Source organism: Calidris pugnax, unplaced genomic scaffold, assembly GCF_001431845.1.
Source record: "Calidris pugnax isolate Ruff unplaced genomic scaffold, ASM143184v1 scaffold11, whole genome shotgun sequence".
Lineage (NCBI taxonomy): Eukaryota > Metazoa > Chordata > Aves > Charadriiformes > Scolopacidae > Calidris > Calidris pugnax.
In genome coordinates, this window is record NW_015090803.1 from 10,228,908 (window position 1) to 10,236,745 (window position 7,838).

General features: G+C 45.9%; 2 protein-coding genes across 2 annotated transcripts in view; both read left to right on the forward strand.

The window, feature by feature from the left end:
* HOXA10 (homeobox A10) overlaps positions 1–7,838 on the forward strand; it is a 25,960-nt gene that overhangs the window by 617 nt on the left and 17,505 nt on the right. The window lies entirely within an intron of this gene.
* The window catches only part of HOXA11 (homeobox A11), a 12,205-nt gene that overhangs the window by 588 nt on the left and 3,779 nt on the right, over positions 1–7,838 (forward strand). The gene's annotated exons all lie outside the window — the stretch shown is intronic.

The following is a 7,838-nucleotide window of genomic DNA, read 5'->3' on the forward strand; positions in this document are numbered from 1 at the left end:
CCACCCCGCTCCCTTTCTCCCACGGTGTGCGAGGCCGAGGAGCCGCTTCTGCTGCGGGGACCTGGGTGAAGAAGGCTTCTTGGGCTGGTGCTAGATAAAGCCCCATCGGGAAAGTAAGGCTGCTTCTCCTAACTTGGGTGCTGGCTCCACCTTTCCCGGAGCTGCTGCTTCCCAGCCTAGCATAGGTGGAAAGAGAAGAAGGCTTTTTGGCAGGAAAAAATGGGCCAGGAGAAGCTGGGGTCAGATGGAGCTGCTGGTTGCTTGGCTTTGTGCTGCGCCGGGTTGTTTTGCGGAGTTTGGGGCAGGCTGCGTGGAAAAGCGGCTCTGTTTTTATTCCCGGGTGTTTTTATTCTTGCGTGTTCGCCTCTGGAGTTATTTAAATCGTTCAAGAGCCGGGCTTTCTTTCTATGTGGGAGAAAGCAGGGGAAGGGCGTTTAACCTGTCTTGCTTTTCGCCATCGCTGTGTGTATCTCGAGAGAAAAAAATGCCAGCCGGGCGTTGTAACCTGCCAGGTTAAATTAATCTGAGCTTCGTCGTAATCGCCTTGATTTGAACGCACCAAAGCAAAGTGCTTTTATTTATCCCTGGTCATATAAATCGGCCTCCCTAGTCGGCTTGGGCGAGCAGTAATGGAAAAACAGGCTATTTTAAGTCTGGTTTTAGCCTTCGAGATGCCCTCGGGTAGGCATAAAAAAATGATGGATTTTAATACGAAGCCATCTTGCGTGGGCTTCGTCTTCGGCTCGGGGTTGGTTTTATGTTTTAAACATGTGAGGGTTTGTAAAATGAAAATACTGTGCTGGTATGGACACTTGATGGGAAAATAAAACCGAAAGGGAAAGGAGGGGGAAGGCAGACACTCCGCCCGGTCCCATTCGGGGGGGCTTTGCCCAAATTTCGCCGGGCTCTGCGGTGGGGAGCCCTCATGCTGATGCGCCCCGGTTTCGGTACGAAGCGATATTAATATCGGCGTTTACTGAAGAGTCGGAAAAGGGAAATACGCGGGACGGCCAGGGGGGTTTCCCCCCGGCATAGGCAAGAGCAGCCATATTAGGCTTAGAGGGAGAGCTATTTTTATGGGTATCTTTGCGTGACATATGAGAGAACAGACAAGAACCCGTCCTTCTGGAGCCGGCTGAGCTGTAGGTGGGCACAGGACCGCATCCTCCGCTGCAGCGCGTATTTTAAGCTCGTGTCAGACAAATAGCTCCCTATAAAGGTTACACGAGTGCAGGTACGCTCATTATAATGCAGTTCCGAGGGTCCATCAAAATATGAAGTTGGGGCTTTGAAGTCGTTGATTTGACAACCCCGGTATAGTGATACTTCCTGTGCCCGCCCCCTGAAACAATCCTTGATGAAGAAATCTCTTTACTTCAGTGGGTTTCACGATATGTGAATAAGGATCTCCTATAAAGTTAGCAGTGTGGTACAGTAAAATCCGATGTGTTTCTTGGCGAGTTGGGCAAAATAAAATTAAAAAAAAAATCGAAATACCTTTATAAATCACTGTTAAAATTCAATGTGCATTAGAGAGAACCTTATATCCTATAAAATTCTATTTAGCTGAGAATCCCAGTCGATTACCTTGACTCGAATTTCTGCGGCAGTGTGGATCTTGGCATCACAGGAACAGTCTAACTACGAGGAGCTTGTCTCGGCTTTGAGGCATTTCACTTTCTGTAGCTTTGCGCTCTTAACCTAGAGGGCACATTATATATCTCATAACTCTGGTGTGTTGTTTGCATCCTGAATTTGTAGGCAGAAAAATGCTCATTTGTTCAGAGGCAACGCAGTGGGATTTTTTTCCTCTCACTGAATATATTTCCTGGATTAACAAATCTAAGGTCAAGTTCAAGGCATCAGTTGTAGCAATACTTTTAAATGTAAGGCGACATGGGAATGTTTTGGCGGCTTTTTTTTTTAATGTGTAGGGTAAGGCGGCATTCCGGGCTGCGGGTGGACTTTGCATGGGAACATTGTCTGGGATGTGGCCGTCCGGAGGGATCACCGCGTCTTTTGAAACAGCACCGCGCTGTCAAGGGATTGCTGGGGATGTTCCCTAAACCGCTCTGATTAATTCCACATAAAATAAATCGGCAGGAAAAAGGACTGGAACCTCCTCACTACGAAAGGCGCTAATGACCCGGTTCTTTGCGTGGTTGGGTGAGAGTCGGTGGAAAGTGCCTGGTTTTCTGGATCGGGGGATTATAATCAGGGAAATTTGATTTTGCGCTCCTTTTAAAGCTCATCGCTTGGTCTAAAAACCCCTCTCCCGCACTCTATTTTGGGAAGAAGTCTCTTGCACCTGCGTCTGGGTAGACGAGGGGAAAAGGAATGACTGGATGTGCGTTTTCATGTGTCGGGCAAGTCTCGCAGAGCGTTCAAGGGTAGAAAAGGAGACATTTATAGTAGCATCACCAGTCAATCAATTTCTGATATACTTGGCCGTTTGAGAAAATATCTCCTCGTGTCCCCTTTATTGCCAAATCTGCCTCTATTCTCTTTCAGAGGTATAAGCAAGGTATAAGCAGAGAATATGAACACAATGTAGAGGGGTTCAGACTGGGGCATGCAGGGCTGGAGAAGCGGGGAGCGAGGAGAGTCGGCGTTATGAGAAACTCCCCGCGCTTTTGAAGGCGCCGGGAGTCGGTCACAACAGCAAATCATTCGGCTGCGAAAGAGCAAGAAAATCGTTGTCGAAAAAGAGAAGTTATCTGTCTGGAAAAAGCTTCCTCTTTGGAAAAAAAAAATAAATAAAAGGAGGCAAAAAATACGGCTCTGGGAGTCAGAGTCTGCCTTCAGATAGAGCCCACCGGTTGGGCTCAGCGCAAAAAGGATGCAAAATATCATGGTTGGTCGCCAACGACGGGTAGACCTCTTCAGGTCCCTAGCCGTTTAATCCTACTGGTCAAACTGAACTGGAGGGTTGGGAGGAGGAAATAAAGCCAACCCCCCCCCTGAAGCTTTTTCATCCCGGCGACTTAAAGAGACAAGAGAGGGTGAGAGAGAAAATGAAAGGATTTCCGTAATTAATACTAAAAATCAATCTAAAATACTCCACGCCCAGATGAGCGTAGCCTATTCAGATGTTCAAGCCTCTGAAATAATGTAATGCGATTAAATACAGCGTAAAAGAGTCAGAATAACCTTGACTTTAGTCCTGTTTACGTCTACCCTTTCTTTTTACACGTATTCTGCAGTTTCCTAGTAAAATCACGACCGTACCGCTTCAAGTTTTGGACGATAAATAGTCTGTCCCATAACACAGCACGGGGTTTCCATCTCGCCGATAACGAGAATCACCTATTATTTACATTATTTGAAAAATCTTAGATAAATATTGCAACGCTTCCTTCTGTTGCAGTGTTAGGGAACATATTTAGTTAAAAAAAAAAAAAAAAAAAAAAAAAAAAACGCCTATTAAAACCCCCTTCCCACAACAAACAAAAAGGCAAAAAAAATGGAAAATATTTAATTAAAAAAAAAAAAAAAAAGAAAGAAAAAAGACGGCTATGTATAGCTCCTTTCCACAACGAACAAAAAGGCAAACAGAAATGAAGAAACGCCAGTTAAGAACTTATGAGCCCGAAATATTTAAAATCCAAACAATAAGCACGCTTTTCTGAAGCTGCATTCCTGGGAAATTTTGCGAAGAATTATCGCCTTCTGGCCTTATTTTCCTTGGAAAAGGTGGGAAGGGGTTGCGCTTTTCGTTGGCAACAACGTTGCGAATTCCCTAATATTACGTTTTTCTAATAAGCCTTTGTAGACTGTAATCAACCCGCGACTTTACAAAACAGTGTCCTAATTCCTGAGATATTTTCTCCTGCTCGAGCCGTAACACCCCTCACCCTTCCAATGCGAGAGGAGCAGCAGCGATTGAAGCCAGAAATGGTGTAATATTTTAATTAGCTCCCTTTGACGCAAATTCCTTTTAGCACACGTTTCTCCTGTTAATTGCAGGCACCCATACTACTGGCAAGGTAAATGGTCGGCTTCCATTTTTTTTTTTTTCTTCCCCAGCAAAATAGGGTACAAAAAGACAACAATTTAGATACTATAGAACTTGACCTTTTGGAGACGAGCGGTAGTAAGTTAAACAGTTCCCTTTGCACGCCATCTGTATATATAAAAGCTGGGCTATCGAGGCGTCCTAGCTCTGTTTATATTCCTCCAAAGAAGAGATGTAGGGGTTTTTTTTCCCCTCGCTTTGTTTAGCTTAGCTATGGGTAAATGTGCTCACAGTCTCCCCACCTCTTGGCCACGCTTGTCCTTTGCAAAAAAAAAAAAAAAAAAAAAAAACCAACCAAAAAACAAACCGTCGAGCAGCAGAGCTCCCAATTTCAGAGCGGTTTTACCCTCTCTAATCCGGCCGAAATACACGGGAAGGCGTAACGAATGCATTTTTGCTTCTCCAAACGAAATGCCTGCCTTTGTTTATGTTGTTTTCGGTGAGATTAGCGAGGGGAAAGGCTCGATTTTCCCCCTTCCTCAACGCGGAAGTCCCAATTACTGTATTAAAAGAGCAATTCAACATTAGACCAAATAATCAACATTGATAATTGTGCTGAACACAGCAACTTAACAGCAGGCTCCCTGCAATTACCCACACATTCCGGGGCTTTAAGCGTACATTATCTCTGTTTCACTTAACAGCAAATAAAGCAGAGAACAGCCTGTGCCTTGGGTGCTTCCAGACGAGCTGCACCCCTCGCAGCCTTCCCCATCACCCTCCCCTCTCCTCCTCCTTGCAGGCGGAACCGGGAGGCATTTTGGGGTCCCCCATGCGTTGCAAAGCCTCTTGAAGAAATAGGCAGCTTGGTTTGGGGAGAGGGGAAAGAGGGAGGTGGGAGGGGGAGTGGGGATGGGGGGGGAAAGACAGTTCGAGCGATTCAAAAAAGTAGGCATCGGGGCTGCACGTGTGCATGCTGTGCAAGCACACATATGCCCAGACACACGCACACCCACGCACAGGCACACACACACACGCCTATTTCGCCGTTGCCTTCTCGCCCTTCTTCTTGCCTTAATTTCCCTTTGTTTCCCCGAGGCAGCCCCCCCGACCTCTGGCACGGCGGAGCCTCGCCCGGCGCCACGGCCCCGGCTGCCGAGGGGAGCGGGAAGGAGCCCCCCATCCAAACCTGTGCCAGCTCTGCTCCCCATTTCTAGCCCCAAGGTTTGAAATTTATTGAAAGGCAAGAAGGAGGAGGAAGGGGGGGGAGTGAAAGGGGGGGCTGCAGTGAGTCCGAGGAGGCGGTGTCCCGCGATTTTAGGCGTTTGGGCAGCTCTGTCGTGTCTGCTCTGCCACAAGCTGAAGTTGACTGCCAAAGTGCTATAAAACCGCAGGTCAGTCTAGAACTGTTTTCGGTTCTCCTAGACGCGCCGTGTTCAATTATAGCCTTAAAAGCCCTAATACAAGTGCAAGAATTTGTTTGCCATCACACACAGAGGGCGGGGCGAGGCTCTGCAATGGTGGCGCCTTTGTTATCTCAAAGTCACTGAAATCCTTATACATTCCTTTTTGTTTGAAGGGAGGGGTGTCTGCGTGTGTGCAAGGGTGTGGGGAGAGGTTTTGCATCGACGGAATTGAAGGGAGGGGGGGTCACAGGGAAAATAAACATTGGCTGGGCAGCAAAAGGGGGCTTCCGACCCCCCCCAACCCCATCCCACTTCCCCCACAACAGCTGGGGGGGGGGGGAGTAAATGCTATAGCACTTTATTACATTTAAAAGTATAGCATTAAGGAAAAAGCCAGCCAGAGCCCTTGCAGCCCCCATCCCAAAATTAAAAAAAAAAAAAAAAGAAAAGAGGGAAAACCCCCAAACCCTTCTACAACCTCTAAACGACACTGCAGTCTTCTGCTAGCGTTTTGACGACATGCAATCTCTTCCCATCCACTTTCTAGCAAACATGTCAAGCTGGAAGATTAATTAATTAATTTCAAGTTCAGCTCGCAGACATGCAGTAAGCATAAGAAGTTCTTACAGCAAACCAAAATAAAGAGTTCATTACAGGGATACGTCCAGAGCATTTGATTTGTGAACGGTAACCCTTGTAAAATAAGAAAAAGGCATATAAACATTAATGCTAATAAATTAGTTTACTCCACTACAAAGTAATTACTTGATAATATTGAATTTACAGCTTGAATTCAAACGCAACGGTTAACTATAATGTAGGAAAAATACATAATGAGAATATTTTCTCTGTGCACAACATGATTAGATTTGTTATTGAGTCAGTTACGATAAGCTAAGCAATAAATAAACAAATCGATGTTGACATTTAAATACCGAAGATCTCCAGAATTTACTAGAGAACTTTCTCCGGATATATAAATACTTCTACAGCACTGCAGAGGAAGAGGGGGGAAAATCCAAATATTCTTTCCCTAACATTTTCTTTTCCCTTCCATTAGCCTCCAAAGTCCACGGGGGCATGGATCTTGAACTACGTCTAATTTCCTAAGAGCACCGACTCCACAATAGCCTTTTGCCTTTCTGTTTTTCTATTTTGATGAAATCCAGCCGGAACCCAAATATTTCTTTTCTGAAATCGAGCATCAGAATAGCAAAAAAATATTTTTTCCGAGAGCCTAGGGATGTCCGTGCCTCAAAAGGTGCTGTATTCTTTGGCGTATTTCTCTGTTTTCTTTGGCTCTGCTCATTTCGTGGGGTGTGCATTTTTATTGGCAGAGAAGTACTTTTTAGTCTCTGCCCTGCACAATCCGCTTTCTATATCATCCCTTTCATGCAACAATAGTAAAAGTTTAACCACGTTTTTAAAATAGGTCTCCCCGGGTCTCAGCCTTCAGCGACGGTACGCAGCGAAAAGGAAAGCATCTCGGTACGGCAAGTTTGTTCCTAGGGGTTAACGGTATGTCAAATAATTTTAACTAGGCTTCTGGCAATTAAACTCGGAGTATTTGTCAAGCCGGGGTAGCCCAACATCCACTGGTTTTCCAAGTATTTAGCGGCAGCGTTGAGAGATCAGCAAACACTCTTTAGCTCCGTGGTCTGCGATTTAAAGGGGTTTCTGGCGTGGCGAGTGAGGGCGGTTTGGAGGGGGGCGAGGACAGAGAACCTGCGTCCTGGGAACCCGACATTGTTAACTACCTCCAGCAAAGCTTGGCTGAAGCCGCGCAGGGTATTTGAGGTTAATATGTAAGTAAGGGAAGGAAGACACTAAACGCTTCGGAAGTGAACATGAATGCAAGCATGTAATCTATTCACCATGAAAATCAGTACAGACTTGACCCTGGCACATTCTTCCTAGTAAGGTTTCCAGAAAAACCCTGCGGGGCGAGGGCTTTTTTTTTTTTTTTTCTTTTTTTTTTCCCCCCCTCCTTTTCTTTTTTCAGGGGAGGGGTGGGGGGGAGACCAAACCGAATAAAAAAAATAAAAAAATAAAAGAAAATAAAAGAAAATAAAAGAAAATAAAAGAAAATAAAAGAAAAAAAAGGATTAAAAAAATGGAAAAAAAATGAAGGAAAAAAAAAAAGATGAAGAAAAAAAAAAAAGGGAAAAAAAAACCCAAAGAAGAAAAGCACCGGCCGATTTCTTCAGGAGCGTTTCCTACTGGGAAGCGGCTTTCCAGAAGAAACCGTGCCTGCACCTCTCTGCTGTGCCCTCCTTGGCGGAGCCTGCCTGCCAGCCGCCGACCGCCCCAGCAAGCCCCCAGACAAACAGCAAGGTCTCACCTAGCCCCGGGGGGATGGCTAAGCCTCTCTGCTCCAGAGCCGGCGGGTGCCAGGGGCCGGGCCGGCTCTCTCTGGGGCAGTGGCAAAAGCGGCTTTGTGTCCTCTAAAGGGCTATCCCCCCCCCTTCGCACACACC